Genomic DNA, 27992 nt, shown 5'->3' on the forward strand with positions numbered 1-27992 from the left:
CCTGGAAATATTGATGAGTTTATGCCAATACAAAGTCAGTTTTATCTTTGGTATTTAGTCTGCCCAAAATAATAGGTTCTGTACACTAGCACTGGTTCCAAGCCTTTGATGTCCAGTGAGCTACGCATCACCTACAGAGAATAATTGACACGACACACGTTCCTCAAAATTACCTCAATACCGAATGTTTTAGCCGTTGCTTCTAAAATTCCTAATCACCAAAAAAACAATTCGCATGAATAAAATCAAATAATTTACATACACCCAAAGAAATGATATCACAGACTTCCACAGAACACAAAATAAACCTCCATTCATAATGACAACTCACTAAGCTACAGACTGGCCAACAGCATTTGCCCTCACTACCCCGATAAGAGTATGACCATCGCCACACAAACACTCTGAGGGCGTATCAAGGCCTCCTTGTGTGTATAGGCAAATATTAATGTGAGACCTCGGAATGGACTGTGCAATAATCACCCACAGATTGGACCTAACTTGATGAAGTGGCTTTGTGCTGATCTCCTCATTCGGAAGTCTCGCGTCGTTTTAGATTTTTTAATGTAGATCAATGGAATAGGATTACTAGTCAATACTCTAAACAGAAGGGATGGAATTCCACGGAAAGGAAAGGGATTAGGGGGTTGGGGAATCATCCTTGGGGACAGCAACAGTCCTGTCTTAAAGGGTGATACGCGGTAAAATGAATATTTTAAAAATAGCATCGAGGGTTAGGTTACCTCGTCGAAGAGGCTCTCCCGTCATGTCCTCTCTCGACCTAACCTGCGACCAACAACAGCCGACTAACAACCAAGTACAGTATTCACTTCTCAGAGCAACGGAGACATAATAGTTCTTTAAAGAACCTCTCTAAAACCATTCTTTTCCCATTGTTCGTCCCAGGATTCGAACGTCCATTTCTATGTTGTGAGCAGGGAATGTTATGGAATCGACCAGAGAATTCTAGTTTGGCGGGTGGGGTGGGGGAGTTTGGACGTGGGAAAATGGGGGGAGGGAAGAAAGTCATGTATATCTGTGCATAAAATGTCCTTCATATTTTTTTTGGGGGGGGGCTACATCGTATTACTGAAGGACCATTGTAGCGGTTTCGGAACGTTCTACGAATATGACAGCTGATCATTTACGCATCTTAGTGTTCTATATTATTATAGATTTCTACATCGACATTTGAATTTAGTCAAGATAAGCTACTTCAGATCATTCATCACGCTGTTCTCCTCTTCCTTATCGACCAACCAGTTAAATAAAGCCATTTTTAAGATTTTCACTGTACAACTTTTTCCCCCACACCACTGAAAATTGAATGTTGACCGCACTTCAAATTTATACGCACGAACGCGTTTTTATTAAAGAAAGCGATGGGGCGGATAAAAGGCATAACGAAAAAAGGAACAAAGGAATGACACAAGCAACTGCTTGACACAGGCCAACTGCGTCCAGCGGTATCGCGAATCTCCAACATGAGTCATCTAAATGGATCTGACGTAACAGGCTGTTTGCCGTAATGTGGTGTTATAGAGCTGACGATCATTCATGTCGTACTTGGCACTTGGCACAAGATGTCAAGGATGAATGATTATAAAAAAAAAAAAAAAAAAAAATAAAAAAAAATATATATATATATATATATATATATATACAAAATATACGATAAAGACAAAAACAATGGAGTGATGCAAGGCCTTTCGACTTACAGTCCTTTACTTAGCAGGCTGGATTTTGTCTTTATTTATGTATTCATCACGTTCCATATTTTCGTGATGCAGTTATGATATATATATATATATATATATATATATATATATATATATATATACATATATATATATATATATATATATATATATATATATATATATATATATATATATATATATCAGCTCTCCGCAAAATGGTACCTTAGATGCGATGGTCAAGATCTTCACAGCCTACCTGACACTGGGTAGAGACGGCAGGAATTAATTTTCTAACAGAAGAAGAAGAAGAAGAAGAAGAAGAAGAAGAAGAAGAAGAAGAAGAAGAAGAAGAAGAAGAAGAAGAAAGAAAGAAAAAAAAAAATCAAAGCACTCAGCAAGAAACCTGCTACCGTTGTTGCGGACCAAGCAAAATCAAGCGCGCGCGCCCCGAGAGTCATAATATAAACTCGCGGAGATTCCTTTGACAACTCTATTGCCCTTGTGATTGAGTTACTCCTTTGATGCCCGAAACAACTTCATCGGTCTGAGGTTGAAACACGAGTCATGCGGACGACAAAAGATTCACTGACGCGATAATGACGGAAAATTGGCGGGGTCGATTGGAGGCACAGTCACAGATACAAACGCAGCGTCTTCGGGGAGAACGGAATCTGTGGTGACATTTTTCGAATGTTGGCGTGTTTAAGTCTATAAAGTAACGTTGGGGGCTGTTCGTGAGTATTCGTAGTGTTGAAAACGCATGTAAATATATTTATAAATAGATCTATAATTATTTGTAATGCTTTATATACTCGCCCAAAGTGATATACCACTTGAACTCTCCCGTGGCTTTGAACTCTTACCGGCGAATGTTAAACTTACGCAAGCGCTGATTAATTACCCAAATAAAATGTGACAACAAGCGCTTATCGGTGACATATAAGTAGAATTTAACGAAGCATTAACTCCTTGACAGATGGCTTTCATGTGGTGTCATCAACGCATTTGGAAAGAGTCATACAATAATTGTCGTGACAATCCGGTCATTCTTATCAAGATATTAACAAGGACTAGTGAAATCGTTAACCATTAACTTTTACTGTTCTCGATGATAGAAGTAATAGTTTAAATCTGCGTGTGCACATATACGCATATATGCAAATGCACACACACACACACACACACACACACACACACACATATATATATATATATATATATATATATATATATATATATATATATATATTTATATACAAATAAAACAAATATATACATACACATACATATACATTTATATATATATATATTTATATATATATATATATAAAATATAGATGCATATATATGTATAAAATATACACACACACACATATACATATATATATATATATATCAATGGCTTAAATAAATATATATATATATATATATATATCTCTTATTTTTGGAAATAAAGTGGAAATGTGGTCATATGAATACACCAAAAGTCTCTTATTTTTCATGTGGTAATGTATGATATACGAATCATATATAAAAGTGATAATATATATATATATATATATATATATATATATATATATATATATATATATATATATATATAAAAGTAAAGAGATCTGTACATAACAACAAGCACCTCCCACTATCTCCTGCTTTTACCGTACTTCCCATCCTCTTTTCATTAACTAAGCCGCGCACCTTCTTACGCAAATACGCACGCACTCAAACGCACTCTCCCGATAAGAAAAGGCTTCTCCTGGCGTGGCAAACTTGAAAAGGTCCGACACGAGAGAGAGAGGGGGGAGAGAGAGAGAAGTAACCAAATATACACTAACACTAGAGAAAAGAGAATGCCAAATGAGCAATAACAAAGAGCTTAAAAATTCATGGAAAGCTCCATATTACATGAAACGAACACAGGGAGAAGAGAGAGAGAGAGAGAGAGAGAGAGAGAGAGAGAGAGAGAGAGAGAGAGAGAGAGAGAGAGAGCAGATGTAAAGGAAGGGAGAATGGACGGCTTGAACGTCTGCGTAAATACGCAGAAAATAAAAAAAGCTAAGTTGTAAATAATTAGTATTGTGTATTACACACGCACACATATGTATGTATGTATATATCATCATATAAATCTTTTTTTCTTTCTTTCATTCTTTTCTCAAAACAGGGATCAACTCTCAAGAAAAAAAAGACAGCAATCGCTGCCACATTCACTTCTGAACTGCTGAATCTGAGATGAATTCCCTTTGTACAAACTTGAATAATACAAAAGGCTCACCAACAGCGTCTCTAACCTCCCATACACATGCAAACACACACCACGCCACGCCATTCATCCCTGTCTCGCACGCACTCTCTCTCTCCTCGCTGAAACTCCTGATTTTCATCACATCTATACATCTCTTTCTAATTCTTCCTCTCATCTAAGACTCCAGAATTGTATATCCTCCACTCTCTCCTCAAAACCAACTTCTCTCAAAGCATCTTTCACTTACCGGTTTATCCGTCTCATCAGCTCCTCATTTGTTACCCTTCCAAATCTTCTTGTACCACGAATGCTGCGTAACAAGGTCATTACCACAGCTTCCGCCATCTTTATCTCAAATAAACATTCACACTTCACTTTCATGGCGAACAGTAGGCTCAAAAGTCCCTTCAAACATTCCAATATTGGTTTCTGCAAATACTGCTTCCATTCTCTCACAGTCGACATTAAAATTTTAGTGTTCCATATTTCCTGGTTCTCATTTATCCTCACAACTTTAATCTTGCTTCCGTTTAATCTCAGGTTCCTAATCTTGCCAACAGTCAGAATCTTTTCAGTAGTCTCTTGGAGACACTAGTGAAAAATTTCAAGTGATTTGAAAGTCTGCATCACCGTGATTCCCCAACCGGAGCAGAATGCATTTTGGTGCATTGCGTTCAATCCCACTGCTATCCTTTTGACCAAAGCAATAATTTATAAACCTGGTTGTCAGTCAAATGCGGTGTGTTCAGCCACGGCAGAGTAGGGCATGGAACTAAAAATGTCATCTCGAAAGTAATTCTGGTAACTAGAAGCTTCATACTCCATAAAATCAAAGGCGTATACTTTAGTTTAGTGTAACTGTGTAAATATAAATGTAGATAGAATCTACAATCTTTCAGTTACTGATATCAGTTATATAAGTAATTTTAATAGCCACAATGACCTCTTGATTCCTCACACTTCATTATAAATGCTTTTCACTACAAGCCTGTGAGTTGCTTTACTATCCGGTATTATAACTGACTCTTTATATCCTGGAAATGTACATACTCTTGAGTTCTTTTTAAAATCACCTATTCTTGATTACCCATACAAAGTGATTGATTCATACTATAAACGAAACTACTAATCGATTACAATCTCTTATAACCTCCGTTAAAGGGTTCGAATTAGACTCAGCGCATCTTCAGAGGTACATGAATCAACCTGACCTGAAGAATAAATAGTAAACTAAGTAATCAAGCAACAGAGAACCTGAAATATCATTAATGAGAATGACAGAACGCTCGGCCCAGAAACCCAGATTTATATAAAGTCTCTTAAATACTCATTAGGCACACAAACCGCATCTAATACATTCGCTGTCAAGTTATATAACCACACCCCTCTTTCTCCTCCACAGCATTCCTCCTCCTCCTCCTCCTCCTCAGCTCCTCACCTTGACAGTTCCCTCTGCCAGATCACAAACACTGCCAATCCACAATTTATTTGAACAGGATCAAGAACGTCGCTCTGAGGAGTCTACGGGTGAGCTCTGGGCAACGACGGCCTCTCTCTCGGATAGTTGGAAGTGCTCGCATGCCTGGTGGCGGTGGGGGGAGGGGGAAGGTTATCCCCGCCCCTCCCATGGACTCGCCCCCCTCACTCGCCATCAAACAATCCAACTGAATGACCTGGGGACAGCCCTATCTAAACTAGGTCTTCCGATCGGTGACAGAGACGCGGCAACAAACAAGGGACGTTATTCGTCTGCCGTTGGGATCAATCGGATGGTTCTCTTGTGCTAAAACCATTCTCTCTCTCTCTCTCTCTCTCTCTCTCTCTCTCTCTCCCCAAAACAGCGCCGTTGCAGCCGTGGTTAAAGCGGTACATAACCCGGAAATAGAGAGGACACAAGAGGAAAACGTAATCCGGAATTAAACATCACAGTTTAAATTCCTGACCCCTAAAACGGAGCGAGAGTCTGGTATACATAACTCACATTCAACACGCAAATATTGTAGATGCTACTTTTCATTAATTTTAACTTGTTAATAAATCACAGTGGGGCAATTACACTCGAGCCCAGAGCTCTGGGAATTACACAACGGGTTTCGATTTCATTTAGAAGCCTGTTATTATCGGGGACATGTACAATAAAAACGTTCAAAGGATTTCTGATCGTCTTAGTTGGGAGTATGATTACAATAAACAGGAATGATTAAAATATGATTACAATAAAGAGGAATGATTAAAATATGATTACAGCAAAAATAGGAATGATTAAAATATGATTACAGCAAACAAGAGGAATGATTAAAATATGATTGCAGCAAACAATAGGAATGATTAAAATATGATTACAGCAAACGAGAAGAATGATTAAAAAAGTACAGAGTCCAGAAACAGGAAAATTGATGGATAAGATCCGGGACGTAAAAATTGCAAAAATGTAAAAGTTGGAAGCAAATATAGGATGAAGAACCTGAAGGATGATGAATTGTATAAAAAAAAAATCCCGCTTCAGAGGATCACTTGGGAATCACAGTTCCCACCGAAACTACACTAAAATAATATTAAATATCAAATTCTGTTCTTATTGATAATTTCCTTAAATGACTGAAGTAATTATGAAGACATTGGAGAATATATACTGTGTGTGTGTGTATATATATATATATATATATATATATATATATATATATATATATATATATATATATATATATTATATATATGTAATTGTAATAGCCACAATGCCTTCTTAACTTCTCGAATTCTTCTCGCTTTTTTGGATATGCTTGTCACTACAAAGCCGTAAGATCCAAGCGCAAGAAATTAAAGTGGCTGTGAAGGTAATTGGATTGAGAGATGTGACTAACAATATGATAAAAAGTACGCATGATATACCAGTTTCCTTGACTATTTAAAGACAGTTAAATGCTATTGAAGATAGTAATAAGAGTTATGAGACTGTCTTTGGACCAAGTCATAAGTAATCCTGCTCTAAGAATGACAAAAAAAGTGAAAGGCCTTGAGAGAGTCAAATGTAATAAATGAGTAACACAGGTTTTAATGCCTTCTAAAAATAAATTTGAGAAAAACCCTATTTTTGCACGGCAGTCCAACAAAAACAACAGAATAAACTGCTTTTAAAAACTGTTTTAAAACAGCCAGGGTTTATTGATGATTTAATGAAATGTGTTCGCGTGGAGTAGTTACCTTTAGTACGGTTGTGGATATGAAGGATATTGATCCTTATATTAGATTTGTATAGCAAGCCTAGATCACAATCACAGAAACGTCCCAGTGCATTTTCCCCAAAATAAATGAGTTTAGCTCTTGCCTCAATATCAAGCCATATGTGAGTAAACTATCTACGGCAAACTGTATGTTTAAATCTATTTTTTGCATTGTAGCAGGGACACAGAAAATGAAAAAAAAAAACTAAATACCTAAATGTCACAGCGAAAACACGACCCCGACCATGACAGAGATACTTTTTGTTTTTTATCTTTTATTTAAAATGTTCACTGTGCAATAGACATAGTCACGAGTTGCAATATTAGAAGAAATTTCACGTAACAACGAATCGCAAGTGGAAACTCGCCGTATCATAAAATATAAAATTGGATGAGAATAGCACGGTGCCGGTTCAGGAGGAGTCAGGTGAAAATAACTGTTGGAAACAAGTAAATGGGAATATCACCGTAGCGTAACTTGTGATTAAACTACAGGCATAACTTCATCCTGCAATTAAAACAGGCGTGTGACCGCAGTGTAACCCCGAAGTTTGACTGAAAAGGGCGTAAATACTGTGATGTTGTGACGTCACGCGGCGCGCACCTCAGGGAAACCTTGTGATACGGCGATATGATATCTATAATTGCATGCTTAGTTAAGGGGAACATCTTAATGTTGAAAATATGTATGTATTATATATATATGTGTGTGTGTATGCGTGTATGTATGTATGTATGTATATATGTATATTGAGAGCTGTTAATCAGCTCAGTGATCTGGTAAAACTAAGGTATACTTATGTATATATCTATAAAGAAGAAATAAAAGATGTTTTACTATACTTATCAACTAAAAAAAAACAAATTTCTATAGTAATTATATTATATTATAGATGAATATATATGGATATATATATATATATATATATATATATATGAATATATATATATATATATATATATATATATATATATATATATATATATGTATATATGTATATATATATATACATGTGTGTTTGTGTGTCGTATCATGAAAATAACTAAAACAAACACAAGAAGCTTCACAAACGGCATAAGACTCTTCAGGCAAAAAGTGTCAGCAGTTGATAGCACAATGACCAACGAGACAAAAAAACTGTGCAGGTATGCAACACGCAACAATTCCCATTGCAAAAACAATGCTAAACTTACGCAAATCCCCAATTAAAAGGCCTGTACACAGACAGCTGGTAAATGAGCAAAGGACAGTGTGGGAATAATTTGAAGTCATTATCGAAACATAGCCGCAACAGGCAACAGTTTTTAGTCCTCACTGGAGTTATGCCACAACATAGGAATTGTTTACTCTTTATAATCATCTTTTTCATCTGTATCTTTGTAGATCATTTAAATAATTCTAACTATTATATTGCTTGAATATCTACTGTCATTCAAGTATTCGAAACTCTTTCAATTCTCACTTGTTGATACACCTTAAATCCTACTCGCTTTTCTTGCATCACCGGCCAGATCTACTGGGGACCTTCCTTCCTATCTAAATTATATCTAATCATTTTTTCTGCGGCACTTCGGAATCGTTTGATATCCAGCTTGATATTTCTGTAAACCTATTTCTAATTCTTGGTTTAACCACTAGACATCTGTTGCTGATAATACATATGTTTCTTTGTCCATCTCCAGTGGCGTTCCTCAAGGTTTTCTTGTTCCACTTCTTCTTCTTCTTCTTCTTCTTCTTCTTCTTCTTCTTCTTCTTCTGTTGAATATTTCTCCGTCCTTCGACTCCCAACCTTCTTCTGTTCCCACTTTCTTGAAATGCTTTTTCCTCCTCTATGGACCCAAAACTTGTATACATCTCTGAATTGAAATCCACCTATCTGATAAGAGTTCATTCCCTCCCAGTTCTCTGTGTCTCCTGTCCACTGTTTTATTCCTTATATTATTTCCAACTGGAATCGAATCGAGTATCTGATTTACATTAAAACTGTGGATGTTTAGATCACTTCACGTTTCATGATACCAGCATCGGGCAAAACAATCTCGACTTCAGGTAACAGAGAGAAACTGAAATTACAACACAAGATACAGAAATACGGACTGGTTCCAACAGCAGGTTGACAAGACAGGAAACACCGTGGTGACCCTCAGACCAAAGGTTAAGGTCGAGAAAAAAAAAAAAAAGCTACGTATTCTTCGAAAACAATAATTCTTTACACGGAAGCGTCCACCATTACGCGAGCAGGGGGACTCGACAGAGCCTAATTTTCCAAGCAACGTGTTAGGTCAACAATCAGGGAGATTTTTCTTTCTTTTTTTTTTTGCCATTCCATGCAAAGTTAATTCTGAGGGACACTTTAAATTTTTCCCTGAAAGCGAGACCCCTGAATTATGAGATGCAGAGGTGAGGGCGGTGGAGAGTGGTTGCATAAATATTCACGAACTCCAGAGACCAGAATTTGGCCGCCCCAAAAGTTAGAAAAAACAAAGTATGTGGAATAGACGAAACCTTCCATACTTTGTGGCACCCTTTACTTTTAAATATCTTATGACAGCGTGTTCCTCTGGACAGCGAAAATATTCTGCAGTGAGAGAGAGAGAGAGAGAGAGAGAGAGAGAGAGAGAGAGAGAGAGAGAGAGAGAGAGACTGCTGATGTCGTAATCTCCCCGGATCAAAAAATAGCAATAAAAGGCTTCACTTATGGTTCGAGTAACGGAGCACAGGTTAATTCCACTCTCAGCCATTCTTAGAAATCGCGCAACACAACTATTCTTGAGAATCGCAGGTAATTTTCCCATCACCCTCACCGGTAAATAAAGCAAAAAAATAAATAAATCAAACAAAAAAAAATATAAGAGAAATGAAATGGCGCATTTGAACTATAAACAGAATAACAACAAACCAAAAATCTACGACGGAACTCTGATCCAGCGTTGCAATTTTTGACATTAAAAAAATATAGAGAATAATAATAATAATAATAATAATAATAATAATAATAATAATGATAATAATAATAATAATAAGTGCAAAATCCATCAAACAACGTAATTTCCTTAGGTATTTCCAGAAACTTTTCACCTGAATATTTAAACATTTTTGATTAAAATTAATATAATATAAAAAGATAGACTACTAGACGTTAAAATGATTATGCCCACAAAATCACACTGAGTGTCATTGACATTTGACTTTGTGACGCCAGGTAAACATACTACGAAATAAAGGAAGCATATGATTATGTATCATACATTTATACTGAAAACACACACACACAAAATAAATACATGTATATATATGCATACATACATAATACATATATACAGTATATATATACATATAAATATGGCATACACATCCATACTCCCTCCTCACAGGAAACAGTGTAGCCATTGAAGCCCGCGCCGTGGTACGATACTCGAATTTCAACCTTCAATTCCAGCAAAAAATATCCTGGTGGTCTAAATTCCCATTTGAATTCTGAAATGTGCGAATGAAAAATATGGCGATGCCATTTTCAGCTGTGAGCCGTTACGTCTAGAGAGAGAGAGAGAGAGAGAGAGAGAGAGAGAGAGAGAGAGAGAGAGAGAGAAGGGGAAAAATATCATCAAAGCAAATTTTGTTTTCCGTCGAATGAAACAAAATGGAAACACAAAGCAAGTCTCAGAAACAGCGGAGGGCAAAAATCGAAATAGGAATTAGGGTTATGAAATGAACGCTTCAGAATCCGGGAAACATTTAGGGAAGGGAACATTTACCAATTTGTGGCGAGTGCGTGCTCTCTCTCTCTCTCTCTCTCTCTCTCTCTCTCTCTCTCTCTCTCTCTCTCTCTCTCTCTCTCTCTAGAGCTTTATTTTTAAATATGTTTGTACAGTTAAATAACTATGGATTTGGTTCTCCATTTTAAGATCACGGTATTATTATTATTATTATTATTATTATTATTATTATTATTATTATTATTATTATTATTGTGTTAACGAGTATCACTTTTATTATCAGGAACTGTCTATAGGTGTAGCCGACTATTATTGTAACTTTTTATCTTGTGTATCTAAAATTTTGTGTATTGTACTGTGTCCACATTGTCTGCCCTGTATATGAGCTGAAATAAAGGGCTATTACATTATATAATATATATTATATATATATATATATATATATATATATATATATATATATATATATATATATATATATATATATATATATATATATATATATATATGTAATGTGTTGCGTCTTTGCCTACCCCTTCGTATTTATATACAAGTAAAGCTTCTAGATCTGAAAGAAGCCTTCGAATCCCATTCGTTCAATACCCACACATAATAGACCATAAAACGGGTTTCCTTTTGAGACACATCTCAGAAAAAAAAAATCATAAAAAAAAAACTTCAAGTAAAAATGAAATCTGGCCTTGAAACCTCACATAATCCTCTTTAAAAAAAAAAAAAAAAAAAAAGTCTTGGAAAAGTTTCGAAGTGCCTTCCCCTCCGACCTCGCTCTCTGCCCCTGCTGTTATTTTTCGCTCCCAGGAATCTCTGTTTTGTAATCCCCGTGTTGGTGAAGGCGTGGAGGCCGGGCGTCATCTGCGTAATCCACCCGAATCCCCGTAATCTCCCTGTAACTCACTGTGAACGCTTAGAAGAAGAAGAAGAGGAAGAGGAAGAAGAAGGTCCTTCTACCTCCTCCTCCTCCTCCTCCGTCAGCGTCCTCGAGACGTGCCGCCCTGTTCCCTCCACCCCCATACCTATACGGTTAAGGGCTCGGTGAGGAAAAGTGGCCTGTATTCCTCTTGAGCTCTGAGCCCGGTAAGACTCAGTCAGGGCTCAAAGGGTCTCCTGCTCCACCTCACATCTAAAATTTCCTTCCCTCTTCGGATTTGTTCAAAAGATCGGCCTAGCGAGGAATGAGGAGGGAGTGAGCGGGCCTACAGACGCCTCACGGGGCGTCCGGCTGAGTCTAAAACTCACACACACACACAAAAGAGCATCGGGGCTTATGACGCCCAACGTCAAATGTAAAAACAGGGCACGGGGCGTCGTAACTCGCCTCTTAACTACCCAGCAACCCTTTGGTGGGTAATGCGGACAAAAGCTGATCGTTCCATATATTCTGAGGTTATTGGGCACCGCTCTTCGCCCGGAGATTATTATTATTATTATTCCCATTCGGTGTTGCCGGGGAATAGTCCGAACAATCTCCCCGGCTCATTGTTCCTTTCATCTTTCCTCGGAAGATGTGTGTTCTTTATTGTTCTTGATCCGCCTCAAGTCCCCGTCGGTAGCAAGTGATATTTTAGAAGCTAATTAGGAGATTTTGCCCACACGGTTCCTCTCCTTTTGATCTCAGATGAACACGCGGACGCGCGTGAGCACGCGCGCGCGGTGGTTTGTATGGTGTCTACAAAGACATGCCTATTAACACTATAGGTATAGTTTTCTCTGTATGCATTTTTCTACTGGTGGGACACCATTCATTTGGTTTGTACGTCGCCACAGAATCTATTGGCCACTATCTTCAGTATTATAATCTTTGATCAGGTTTGCTAAGAAATTTTAATCTAGTAAACAGATCTATCAGCTAGAGTGCTGGAGGAATAATATCTATAGTCATTTCACCATTGCTTCTGAATTTCAAACAAGGAAAAAACTATCTTCCCTCTCTACAGGATAAAAGGTACAAAATACTTAAAATATTCTAAGTCGAGTGACAAGATCAATATCATTCTTGACGTCAAACTACGAAAATACTGAAATATACTTTGCCATCTCGGTAGAATAATTTCAGTGGCGATAGATCAAATCGCTAAGAAGACCAAAATAGGCCTACATTTAATTTTCTGAATGGTCAAAGCCTACTAATTTTGCGCTAAGGTACTATGGGAAACGAAGATGTCAAACCTGTTTGTGAGAATAACTCTACTTGAGTAGAGTTCCACTCTCATTTTTCGTCAGGATTTGGACTTAAAATAACTTTGACATTTTCCGAGGAATAACTCTGAAATCAACCTACTGCGGTTTAGGTATAATTCTGTCTAAATGAGAAGTTGCATTCTCATGTTTCATTGAAATGACCTTTAAAAATATATGATCAGAAAAGAAGATTGTTCAATCTTATGACTGAGAGGCAATTTTGTTGCAAAACTGGAATATGCCCAGAATTCCTTGGCGCCATAACTTGAAAAATATATCTTCAACTACATAAAACTTTGAAATAGTTACTTTTGCTTTCGTCCTCATTATTTGTCAGTATTTGGTCTTAAATAACTGACATTTTCCGAGGAATAACTTTAAAATCAGAAACAACATTAGATCAGATGGAGAAACGAAAGTTCCAAAGCGCCATTACGTCTCTCTCTACAGCTCAGCCCTCCCGCACGCATAAAACTCTCTCTAAGGACAAGCATGAACCATACAATGAACAGCTTTGACATTCGTTGTCAACACACTTGCCGTATTTTAGCCAAATTTACCATCCGTCACGTAAGGTGATATTAATATCTAAATGCCAAAAAGAACACCAGTGTCGAAACTTGAATTAGAATCCCCATGAACACTTACTATAAGTTTAAATATTAATAAAAAGCACACAGTCCTCTTTAAACGAAAGAACACAAAAGTGATTTAACACACTATATCCACATGGCAAAAAGAACACCACTGTCGAAAACTTGAATTAGAATCCCCATGAACACTTACTATAAGTTTAATTATTAATAAAAACACACAGTCCTTTTTAAACGCAAGAACACAAAAGTGATTTAACACAGTGACGGGAAAGCCATTCTCTAAATCTAAAGGCTAGCAGCAAAATACCGAGGCTCCAATATAATACTGCGCGATATTTCACCAGAAAATAGAAGGCTGTTGCCTCCAGCAGAGCTTTCGGCACTGCGTGCAAGAACGGCGTAAGTCACGGGGAGGAAAATGTGTAACGCAAGAAACAAATCGAAAGATTCATTGGGCGATTTGCTGCAAATCTCCTCGCAGATTAAAAATGCACATATGTGCAGTGTATTGTCTGTTGTCGATTGGGATAGCAGGAAATGAGTGGAAAGATTGTGAGGGGTTGTTTTTTTGGGGGGAATGGGAGGTATAGTTATTATCTTAATAATTTTCAAAAACATCAACAGTGAAAATCTAAGGAAATCGCTCTGGTAGATTGATTTCAAATTTGGACTGGAGTCATCATAGTATTTTTGAAATATTTTTTTGCTTCTTATTGTGTTTATATACATGAATGTATACGTGACTGAAATGCTTACGCATGAATGAATATATCCTTAGCTGCGTATTCATATCTCGCATGTTTATATACAACACACATATATATATATATATATATATATATATATATATATATATATATATATATATATATATATATATATATATATATATATACATACCTAGGTGCATGTGTGTGTATGTGTATGTGAGCTGACGCGCGCGTCTATACGAAGCACTGAACGTCAAAGCGACACACATTCTTACATGGCAATATTTCTCTCTCTCTCTCTCTCTCTCTCTCTCTCTCTCTCTCTCTCTCTCTCTCTCCAGTCATGGTGACATAGCTCTCGTAGCAAAGAGGGTGGAATTTGTTTCGTGACTTTTATTTCCTTGGTCTAGGACCAAACACCAGTCGAAGCATTTAAAGAGATTTTTGGGCGTCAAGGACTGGAGGCAGTCACACGTTCTGACAGCACAAGAGAATTCCTTCGTCACAGACATTCCCCACTTTACGAATAATAATAATAATAATAATAATTGTGTCCCATATACAAGCATAACTTTAATGATGGGGACAGAGTTATGCAAAGTTTATTATTATTATTATTATTATTATTATTATTATTATTATTATTATTATTATTATTATTATTATTTAATGGTTTTCTTTAACATTTACGACAATAATCATCTGAATACTAAAAGTCTTCAGAAGGGCTGGAAGAAATTAATATTCAATTTCTTGATAAAATCGTCCTTGAAACCTACATCAAGAAGAAAAAATGAACTAAACCGATGCTTGAGAGAGAGAGAGAGAGAGAGAGAGAGAGAGAGAGAGAGAGAGAGAGAGAGAAACAAGCATACAAAACGCTCTCACGCCACTACAAACATGGTTTGACACGTTTCAAACCTGACTCAAGATGGATGTCACACGGAGGAATTTTCCAGAAAAGATAAAAATAAAAATACTTTTACCAGTGTAAACAAAGACAGAGGGAAAGAAAAAATTAAAGACAAGGTTAATTTGATACAGTTATGATGACAATTTGCTTATACCGTGCTGAAAGAATGGGAGGTTTAGGCAATTGATCGCAGTAGTCTCTCTCTCTCTCTCTCTCTCTCTCTCTCTCTCTCTCTCTCTCTCTCTCTCTCTCTCTCTATATATATATATATATATATATATATATATATATATATATATATATATATATTTAAAAGATATTCTATGTCTCAATATATTGTTTCCATTAAATTTAGAACCTTCCTTCTCCATACGATATTTATTCATTTATCTTTTTCTGGCTCTGCATTTTTAACCCACAAAACTATTTTTTAGTAGTTTTTTAACCTCTGTAAGTCTTTCCTCACCGTCCACATCAAGACCCCATGCTTATCGGAGAAATGATTCTACGGACTTCGCCCCCTCCCCCACCCACCCCACAACCCCCCCTCACTCTCTCTTTCGGTAGGACCATCTCCTCGCCCTACCTTCAATCACCCGCTCTTATTAAAAGCGCAGCTGCCACATGACTCGGCAGGGAAATGTTTATGGAGGAGGAGGAGGAGGAGGAGGAGGACGTGGAGGTGGAGGGGGGAGGAGGAACCTTCTGTCTAAACGCACGTGCATAACAGATGATGCTAATAGGCTGCATATTAATGAGGGAAACGGTAATTGTTGCGCTTATTAGGGGGGATAAAGAGACGAAAGGACACGAGAGGTTAGAGGCCAAAGGCTATTCATTAAGGTGTTTGTGGGCGGAGTCTCCATTTTTCGTCTATGGATTGAAACACGGGAATACTGTAAGTGAAACATATGGGTGCAGAGGTGCGGGTTTGCATAATGAGAGAGAGAGAGAGAGAGAGAGAGAGAGAGAGAGAGAGAGAGAGAGAGAGAGAGAGGAGTCGATTTTCCTAACGATATGGTTATTCTGAAATATGTGTAAAAGGGGATGGATTTTTGTGAAACATATGGGTGAAGAGGTGCGGGTCTGCATAATGAGAGAGAGAGAGAGAGAGAGAGAGAGAGAGAGAGAGAGAGAGAGAGAGAGAGAGAGAGAGAGAGAAGAGAAAATACAACCCCAAGGAGTACAGAATAAAGGAAGAAGACAAATCCACTGATGTGACAAACTGGCGTTACAAAAGTGATGGACAACGTCAACATCTATAGAAAGAATGCTTCCTAGGGTGTGAAAAGCCACTTCAAACGGCGAAAAAAGGACACCCGATAATGGCGTCACAGTGAAGAGCAAAGAATTAGAAGAAAGGTCAGAAAATTGTCCCAAGTCCCGGAAATCGGATAAAGGGTGGAAGGAACAGATGACACTTTCAAGAGGAAAGAGATAAAGAAAGAGAAATATGAAGAAAAACGATACACTAATTATAGAGGAAAAGGTATAAGGACAAAAGCTATCTATAAGGACAAAGAAGGAAGCCTATGGAAGATGAAGTTATAAAAATGGATAAGAAGAAATCCATTAGAAGATGAAGATAATACGAAGATGAACAGGAGTGAAATTCGTATGGAGCAGTTTAATGTATAAATTTTAAGAGCTAAACACGATTAGAAAGCAACATGAGAAAGAAGCCAAAAAGATAAAAAAAAAAAAAGGAAATAATGAAAAAATGGAAGGAAATATATAAGATATATATATATATATATATATATATATATATATATATATATATATATATATATATATATATATATATATATATAAAACCTCCTTCCTTGACAAGGCACCAAGAGGGGCAGAAGGAGAAGCACACTCCTTTAAGCTGTTAATTAATAGTGAAATGTGAGAGTGGGGCGCGTAGCTTCGGTTACACACCCCCAAGAAAACATACGCTCTCACGGCCTAGGAGTGAGCCTACCACAGGTGGCGAGAAATGGGCATGAGGGAGAGGAAAAGGGTTGCTGGTTTGGGGGAGGGGGAGGGCATTGGCATGGGCATGGGCATGGGTATGGGTAGGGGTAAGGGTACGGGTATGGGTAGGGGTAAGGGTACGGGTATGGGCATTGGCATGGCGAGGAGAAGGGGAGGGCATGGGCAACGGTATGGGTATGGGTATGGGTATGGGTATGGGTATGGGCATGGGCATAGTGTAGGAAAAGGATAGGGAACATTCTGTTCAAGTAGTAATGACAAGGGATGAAGGATTTGTAGGTTGCGTGTTGAATATCATAGCGACTGGTCGCCATATGAGTAGAGTGACAATAATAATAATAATAATAATAATAATAATAATAATAATAATAATAATAATAATCTTATCGTGCTACTATTAATACCCACAACTACTTTCATGCCATCAATTCATTAGTTTTCTTTAAAGCATTATTTCATAAGTTGAAATATGTTATCACTGATTTTTCATATCAGCTATTATTATTATTATTATTATTATTATTATTATTATTATTATTATTATTATTATTATTATTATTATAGGTAGCAACAGTTCCATCGCCTTCATTTCCAATAATAATAATAATAATAATAATAATAATAATAATAATAATAATAATAATAATAATAATAACTGAACAAGTCACACAGGTATCAGCTTCTTCATCACCGCCATAATCACTCTTCGACCCAAGCGAGAACTTACACGCTCAAATGAGCTTCGAAAACAAATATTTTTCAAGTAGCGGAGCAAAGAGGACCCTGGGGAAGGGCTTCTTAGGGCACGAGAGATTATTATTCCCTTCGGGATAATACCACGAAGGAGGACGTAGTCTTTCCCTTACAACGCTCACAGAATCTTGGGCGTTCCGTCAGTTTTATGTCATCTGGTTGTATTAAGAGATTTCTATATAAATTCAGGAAGGATACAATTTTTCCGAAAGGTATTCTGGACAAATTTGTCGAGTTCTATTTGAACGTCTACTGAATCTGGTTGCGGTAATGAGCAATTTCTATAAACTCAGGGAGGACACATTACGGGAACTTTTATAGAATCCAACATGTTCTACCAGAGCTTCATTTGGACTTGATTGCACCAAGAAAATGTGAAGAACTTCTATAAATTCGAGAAAGAGATGTTATTAAGTGCCTCTGTCAGATCCAACGAGTTATGCAGGAAGATATTCTTTCAAAGAACTCCCATAGAATCTTACAAATAATACCAAAATGAGGACGAATCAAAACCTCTTTTCCTAAGAGTTTCTGCAGCACCTTATGACTTCTATCAGAGCTATTATCCTGTCTGATTTTTTCCTGGAATTTCGATAAAATCAGTTGGAATTTTACGAGAAGTTCTATTGAATCTGGTGGTACCAAGAGTATAGGCCAACTACGTATGTAATTTGAAATTGTATTGGTCTTTTAATAATAATTATGAAACAAAACCAGCAAAATTCATTTAATGAGAAAGAAATCCATTTGCTCTTAAGTTCAATTCCAAATTTGAGAAAAAAGGGCAAGAAAATAAGAAAAAAGAAGACGGAAAATGAAGGCAAACGAATTGTTACAATAAAGAGAATATCTCTAGTTCTCCACGAACGTCTACACGCGTTTTTCGAAACTTGAGAAAACCGCACAACAAAATAAGAAAGGAAGACAGGAAATAAAAGGATATAGGAAGACGAGAGGAAAGGAGGCGTCCGGGATCTCCCCAGGTAGATTTTCGGGGGATAAATAAACCGCCCTACGGGAAGGCGAAGGCCTCTCTATATAGGTTTTCGAAGGGAGGGCACTAGACAAGGCGCTGACAGGATGCAAACCGCTGCACCTGGGGATGGTTTCCCCTGGTTCCACAAAGGCTTACACGGTGGGGGTTTTGGGGACGGGGCTGGGGAAGATGGGGTAGGGGTAGGGGTGGGAGGTTGGAAGAGATGTGGGGATGGAGGTTTAGGATCGTTTAGGTTCAAATAGCAGCATTCGGTGACTAAAACTGCGTTTGGTATATTTCGGGTTTTGAGTCGGAAATTTTGAAAAGAAATATTCTGTTGGGAAGCTCGTGAGTTTTTCTCCCTTTAAATTTCATATACAAGGAAAAGTTTTGTTGTAGTTTTTCAAAGAGGAAACGTGAAAACAAACTTTTACAACGTGAACGAACAATACAGCACACACTCACACACACACACACACATAGACACCCACGGACAAAATGATACAACTAGTACCGGTTTTGAATGGTTTTCTTTACTGATTCAGTTTAGTGAAGATTCTGACATATAAATCAATATTGCCAAACGTCTGAGAAAAATGAAAAAAAATCTACACTAAATAAATTACGAACTTGAAATTCTTTTTCTTACGGGCATCGAATAAATCTGGTGATGAATCTGATTAAGAATCTTTCAACATTCTGCTGATATCAAGATTTCAATTAAAAAACAAAGGACTTTCTATCCTTTCAATATTTTATCAAGAGATTCACTCTACTTAACGTTTCATCTATGTCTCCTTACAAACTGAATACCTTCGGACAGATACGAAAAAGAGGTAATTAATTTACAACAGATGTCACAACGGTTATCTTTGTCAAATTACATCTGCTCAAGATAATAGTGCTATCAGTCTCACTGTACCTTACACCACCGAAATTTTTGATGCTAATTTCGGTTAAATAATTACATAAATGATCCAGATATTAATGGTGCATCTATCTCGCCATAAGTAAGTTACAGTGGTCACGTTTATGGTGGTCACAAGTCAATAGCTTTCTTCAAGAATCCGGGCCCTGGATATAACAGGTAAGTTTGGTATGCTGCGTCGCCATAATTTATTATTTTTTGGAGTTTGGAATGGTACAAATTTTCACATGCGCTACAGGACCCACAAAATCAATAAACATGTGGGTCGGCTGTAGTCCGTACGTGGTAAAGTCTAAATTTTAAGTATACATTGCTTTTAAAACTCTAGATAGAAGACACGTTAAAACGAACAAAACATTTGTTTAAAAAAAAACCCACGTAAGCAATTCCACGCACACACACACTCCCCCCCACCTCCGCCCGCCCCTCAACCTCATATCTACATATTATGCCACCGGAAATAAAAGAAAAGTCGCTCATCAAAAGCTAACGATCAAATGCCCTTTATTGCAGCGAAACTATTCGACAAAAGTTCGCGGACAAGTCCCGTCCGCATCGCCCAAGGTTGAAGACCTCTCTTGACTCTCTCTCTGTCTGTCTGTCCGTCTCTCTGTCCCGTCTCTAAAAGCCGTGAAACGGAAGTTAATCTCTATTCTGATATTGAAAAGGATTCGGGAGCAAAATCCCCATCTATTCGTCCTCGCGGAACGTGAGGGTAGCGTCGAATGGGTTTTGCTCGAAGGAATCCATTGTCGAACTGGACAAAAGTTCGGGGCAGCAAGAACAGTCAAGGTCGCGGTCGTTCAGAAAGAGAGTCAAAATTGCTGACAATTCATTGACATTTACGAAAAATAGGATTATTAAAAAAAAATAATTTTTTTTTGGCCAAAAAAAAAAAAAAATAGAGAAGACACGTTAAAATATTTTAAAATGACGTCAACATCTTACAGAAAATAGAGAGTTTTAGATATTACAAAAAAAAAAAGTTTCAAACGCTAACAAAAAAGTGCTAAAATTATAAGCAGAATCAATTTGAAATACTCGTAAGAAGAGCAGTCTGCTATAAATTTAACTTGTCTGTAAAGTTCGTGGCTGTTGAAATAAAACAATGTCTGAATAACAACATATTATATAAAAAGAAAAACATAAAAAATATTGCATTTTACATTAATCCTTAGCTAAAATTTACCATTGTTAAGAGCTGAAACAATATTCCAATTTTATGCTGATTTTTATCATTATGGGCTTTTACTACTATTATCACTTATAACAAATTCAACGAAGCCAGAATCCATCACATACATACACACACACATGTATACACATGTATATGTATATATGTATATATACATATATTATATATATATATATATATATATATATATATATATATATATATATATATATATATATATATATATATATATATATATATATATATTCTATCACGACATTAAAGAAAAAAGGATGAAATAATAATATAAGAATACAAATATTAAAATTATTAAATGATATCTGTCGAATTTAACTGGAGCCTCACGCATTCTTTACCACTAGAAGAAGAAGAAGAAGAAGAAGAAGAAGAAGAGAGAGAGAGAGAGAGAGAGAGAGAGAGAGAGAGAGAGAGAGAGATTTAAAAGTTCATGGCATCTTTGGTTCTTAAAATAAGTTAAACTTATTTCCCCCTCTATCTCTCTCTCTCTCTCTCTCTCTCTCTCTCTCTCTCTCTCTCTCTCTTTCCGATTCCAGTCACGGACACTCCATCAAAACTTTTACACAAAACCAAAGGAAAAACGAAATATCGAACTTGCCCTTCCTACGTTTTTCTTACTTCTTCCTAATTCACTTGGAAAGAAAAAGAAAAATCGCTCCCGATTTTTGTCGCGGCAAGAAAAACGAATTAAACAATTTTCGGGAAGATCGAGGAATATGCTGGAATATCAGTTGGTATGGGAAGTTAAAAAAAGGTTGGCGTTTTCAAGGAAGGCTTTCAAAATGAAGAACCAAAATGAAGAACTTTTCAAAATTTGAAATAACAATTTCAGGATTTCAGTTGCTGTGTGGATACAAATTCTCCTTTTGAATACAAACTTCTCCGTTTAGAATACATGGTGGTAAATTTCATCCTATAAAGGAAAACTTCAAACTTTCAGAATGTCATTTATAATAGAGTTTATTGAAGATTTTCCTCAGACCAGACTGAAGAGAAAAAGTTGAAGCAGCTTTTTATAATATCAAGGAAAACTTTCAATTTTCAGAATGTCATTTATAATAGATGTTTATTGAAGATTTTCCTCAGACCAGACTGAAGAGAAAAACTGAAGTAGATTTTTATAATATCAAGGAAAACTTTCAATTTTCAGATTGTCATTTATAAACAGAAGCTTACTGAAGATTTTCTCAGACCAGACTGAAGAGAAAAAATGAGGTAGCTTTTTATAATATCAAGGAAAACTTTCAGTTTTCAGAAAGTCATTTATAACTAGGAGTTTCTTGAAGATTTTCTCAGACCAGACTGAAGAGAAAAAATTAAAACTCCTTTACATACTATAAAGGAAAACTTCGAATTTTTTGACTGACATTTATAAATAGAAGCTTATTGAAGATTTTTCTCAGACCAGACTGAAGGAAAAAAAAAAAAAAAATTAAATCCACTTTGTACCATCAAGAAAAACTCCACATTTCCAGAATGTCATTGAGAAAGGTTTTTGAAGATTTTCCTCAGACCAGAGTGAATGAAAAAAAAAATCAAATCCATTTCCACATCTCCAAAATGACCAGAGTCAGACCAGGCTGAATGAAAAAAAATCAAATCCACTTTGTACCATCAAGAAAAACTCCACATTTCCAGAATGTCATTTAGTGTCAGTGCACAGACTTCCCCCCTGAAAGGGCTTCGCTGGTGGTCCCCAAGTGACCGGGCGCACTCGCGCGCGCGTCCAGGCAGAGTCCCCCCACCCCCAAACCCAAACCCTACAAACCACGTCCATCCCTTGAAATCGAATCAAGCCACCGAATCCCCTTCGCAAATTGAATAGCCGCACTTTTATGACAATCCCCTTCCATTCCTATTAATGTGTGCAGTTGTTGAAATCATACAGGGATGATGTTTGGCGGAGACAATTTCACTCGGGGAGAGAAAACAATGCGAACGAAAAAATGGTCCGGCCATTGCTTGCCCCGCTATCATTCGCATTAAAAATGCATTTTCTGTTGTTGAATGAAAATTTCACTTACCAGTGACTTTTAACAGTTTTTTAACAAACTGAATTATAAATTGTGGCATTTAGAAGGGAAAAATAAATCCAATCAGGCCGGTCAAAAGCGGTAAAACAAAAATGACACCCAACTCAATTCACCGAATTTATTTGTGGAAGATTCGGCACATGGTTTCGGAAAACACAACAGGGCTTATTTACGTATCAGAAAGGAAGCTTCCATTTAAACTGTAAATACACACACACACATATATATATATGTACATACATATTTGTGTATGTATGATGTATGTATATATATATATATATGTACACACATATATACACATACATACATAAATACATATATATGTATACTGTGTATGTATATATATATATATATATATATATATATATATATATATATATATATATATATATATATATATATATATATATACACACACACGAACGTAACTTCCCGACCTCTTTATCCCGACATTCTTTCTCCCCCCCCCCCGAATTTTACAGGCAGTGTTGTTTTGATCACAGCGAACCGACCGTCACTGATGACCTGGGCAGACTTGTTCCTTGTTGCCATAACACAGGGCTCACACACCTCATTGAACACTGAGAGAGAGAGAGAGAGAGAGAGAGAGAGAGAGAGAGAGAGAGAGAGAGAGAGAGGAGGGATGAAGGGATATGCAGCTGTTCTTTGACGTTGAAATGAGCTCACCCCGAGTGTCTTGAACTTTCAAGGCAATTGTCCGTCTTAATACTGAAGTGAAATGAAGTCTCTGGTGATAGCTCTTGACAACTGTAAAAGTCTCTCTCTCTCTCTCTCTCTCTCTCTCTCTCAATGAATTTCTTCGTTTTAAGTCTTCTTTGCGGCCACTTTCTTAACCAGTATCAATTTTTTACTTGAGGGTTTCTGCAAATTTCAGTGCGCTATTTTTCTCATTTATTGTACAAATAATCCTCAGATAAAACTGACGTTGGTTTACGAAAATGGCCATAAATAAAAATGTAAAACGAAGAAATTACACGAGAGAGAGAGAGAGAGAGAGAGAGAGAGAGAGAGAGAGAGAGAGAGAGAGAGAGAGAGAGAGAGAGAATCAAGAATAACAATAATAATAAAATAATAGTAATATTCAGTTAGTCTCCTGAAGCCCCAATAATGGTTTCAGTAGTAGTAATTTTGGCTTCTCGTTTTCGCAAATGTATTCATGCTTACGATTTGATTTCGGTTTCCAAATTTGCTTAAAATTTGTTTTCATGAGCCAAAGGATTTATTCTTGTAAACAATAGCTTTATAACTTTCTCCTTTAATAATTTCATACCCTTTTACCACTTTCTGAAGCATCCCTTCACTATCACCGACTGATCATTATCACAACTTCCCCCCCACACCCATAATTTCTCTTAATGTCCCTGTAGTCCATCACTAAAGAGAATAGGCAGTCGCACACCCGTAATACAGTCTCGCCTTGGTCGCAACTTTTACCCAAACTAGTTACTTCTACAAAGTTTCTTTTCAGCATATGAATTCCCCAATAGCTTTCGACTAATTGCTTTGCATTACACTTCCATGAAGTCTGTTCTAAATCTCCCTACGTCCATGTATGCCTCTTCCTTCGGCCTCTAACTTTCCATACACCCGTTTCTTGATCAGTGCTTAATCTGCACAACCTTTTCCAGGTAAACGACACAATCTGATCTTCCCTTTATCAGTTCATCTATGGCTTACTTTGTTTTCCAATCAAAACCACTTCCCCTGGTATACCTAATAATATTATTCCTCTATAATTTTTATATATTATGAATCTATAAATTTATAGCCTCTAAACAAAAAATAAATAAATAAAAAAATATTCAGTCATCGATGTCTTAGGAATCTTCCCCTCAATCAGACGTACTTCAGATGCCTGTTCTATTATTGTAGGTCATTTCCGTTGTTATCTAGTTAACTACTGTTAGGTTTCTATTCTTTAATCCTTTAACTGCCCTCCTTTCATCCCGAACAGTCCCTTCCATCAGCATTCTAAGAATTTTACCAACTACTAACACTTTTGTTATCATTCAGATCTGCCTCTTATCTTTCCTTTACTTTCAAAATATTCTCTGACCACGGGACTGTTTTCTGTTCAGACAGAACTTATCCATTGGAAGCTTGACTTTAAATAACCCCTAATACTCTGTTAACTTTCACTTTTACGCTTTCTTTCCTTTTGACAGTATTAGTTTTCTTTTTGGATAAACATGCACAATATTTAATTCGGACTTTTTGTTAAAATTAAACAAAAAATATTGATGATTGCCGAGGCTTGACACAAGGGCAAGGAAAAAAATCCGACTTGACACTTAAGGGCAAGGAAAAAAATCATCTTCACACACAAGGGCAGGAAAAGAAATTCAACTTGACACATAAGGGCAAGGAAAAAAAATTCAACTTGACACATAAGGGCAAGGAAAATAAATTCAACTTGACACATAAGGGCAAGGAAAAAACTTCAACTTGACACATAAGGGCAAGGGACACATAAGGGCAAGGAAAAATCACCTTGACAATAAGGGCAAGGAAAAAATTCAACTTGACACATGACACATAAGGGCAAGGGCAACGAAAAATTCAACTTGACACATAAGGGCAAGGAAAAAAAACTTGACACATAAGGGCAAGGGAAAAATTCAACTTGACACATAAGGGAAAAATTCAACTTGCAAGGGCAAGGAAAAAAAACTTAAATTCAACTTGACACATAAGGGCAAGGAAAAAATCAACTTTCAACTTGACACATAAGGGCAAGGAAAAAAATTCAACTTCAACTTGACACATAAGGGCAAGAAAAAATTCAACTTGACACATAAGGGCAAGGGAAAAAATTCAACTTGACACATAAGGGCAAGGAAAAAATCAACTTGACACATAAGGGCAAGGGAAAAAAATTCAACTTGACACATAAGGGCAAGGAAAAAATTCAACTTAACAGTCAGTCATCCTTCTCAACTTTTTAACTTTGTTTTTTTAAGGGCAAGGAAAAAATTCAACTTCATAAGGGCAAGGAAAAAAAAATTTCAACTTGAACCTGAAAAAACTGACATAAGGGCAAGGGCAAAAAAACAATAAACAAGGAAAAAATTCAACTTACATAAGGGCAAGGAAAAAATTCAACTTGACACATAAGGGCAAGGAAAAATTCAACTTGACACATAAGGGCAAGAAAAAATTCAACTTCACATAAGGGCAAGGAAAAATTCAACTTGACCATAAGGGCAAGAAAAAAAATTAACTTGTCCATAAGGGGAAGGAAAAAATTCAACTTGACAGTCAACTATTTTGATCCACATGAACCCGAAATGTCACATAACATCTACAATATCAATTCTAACGATACGTGTCTTGACGATGTCTTGACGATGTCCACAAACAAGACCTTTAGAAAGATCACTCATTTACGAAACTGAAGAGAATACACGGATGCGAAGACTGACTGACTGATCCCTTTACAAGATATGTCGCCACACTGACTATGTCACTGAAGCAGGAGATATGTTTCGGCTACAAGTAATATGGAATAAAAAAATCTGCGAAAAATCTTTCAAGAAAACCTTTCAAACCTAAAATATTTAAATATACACACACACAAAAGCTGATAAAACTTACAATAAACTACATCTTTCGAAAGAAACCAGTTTCCTTAAAATCCCCCAAAAATACATCTTGGTCTACAAGTCAAGAGCAAAGATGCCACGCATCTTCATCCCATAGCCAGGGAAAACGGTTTTTGCTGACGATGGTAAAACCTTCTAAACATCTTGCTGACATCCTAATCCCCTTCTGGTGCTGTCAGAGCAATCTGAGCGCTGGTTTCTGATCGCAAATAAACAGCAAAACATTCAACAAGAGGCAACACGGAAAGCTACTTACTCGAGGAGTGAATTTAGAACGCCGTACAATTAAGCCGCAAGGTCGCCGCTCGTTCTTACCTGAAAAGAGGGAAATTTAATTAAGGGGATGAACATTTGAAATAATTAATCTGATCAAATTAGAAGGCGTTGTAAATTTAAGAGAACTAAATAAAGAATGTTTGAAAAGGCAATGCTTTTAAGAAATATATATTATATACATGATCTGAGGATGGAAAATTAAATGCGAAAATTGCTAAGAAAAGTATGCATAAGTTTGTGTTTCGAATTTGTATATTCCATGAATATGGCTCTGAGCCGAAAGAAAGATTATTATTATCATTATTATTATTATTTACACTCTGGCAACAGATAATTTTTCTGGAAAAAGAAAAATGGATAATAATACATGAGACGATATAGAATAATTTTCTATTAGCTTAGTACAAGCATTATACAGCATTCTATTTATGGCAACAATTCAAGAGGATTTAATGAAATAACACAAAATTCTGGTGCATATTTTTGGCTAAATAGCTCATGATAACTGAAAATGAACAGACCTGAGTGTTAAATTGGTGCACCAAAATTGTTAATTTTATATATATATATATATATATATATATATATATATATATATATATATATATATATATATATATATATATATATATATATATATATATACATACACACAGAGAGAGAGAGAGAGAGAGAGAGAGAGAGAGAGAGAGAGAGAGTACACATGTTTATTGACCTCGTCAAAAATCCTTCTCAACACTTCAGTCTCCCACATAAGAAATCAAACAAACATTCTGCTGCAACAGACTCACTATACTCGTACAGAAAAACAAGACTGGCGTCGCATAATGTCATGGTCAACCACAGACATTCTCTAAATGAGAAAAGAATTCCCTTTTTCCCAACCTCACATGAAACTGATTAGAA

Source organism: Macrobrachium rosenbergii, chromosome 40 (genome assembly GCF_040412425.1).
Source record: "Macrobrachium rosenbergii isolate ZJJX-2024 chromosome 40, ASM4041242v1, whole genome shotgun sequence".
NCBI classification, from domain to species: domain Eukaryota; kingdom Metazoa; phylum Arthropoda; class Malacostraca; order Decapoda; family Palaemonidae; genus Macrobrachium; species Macrobrachium rosenbergii.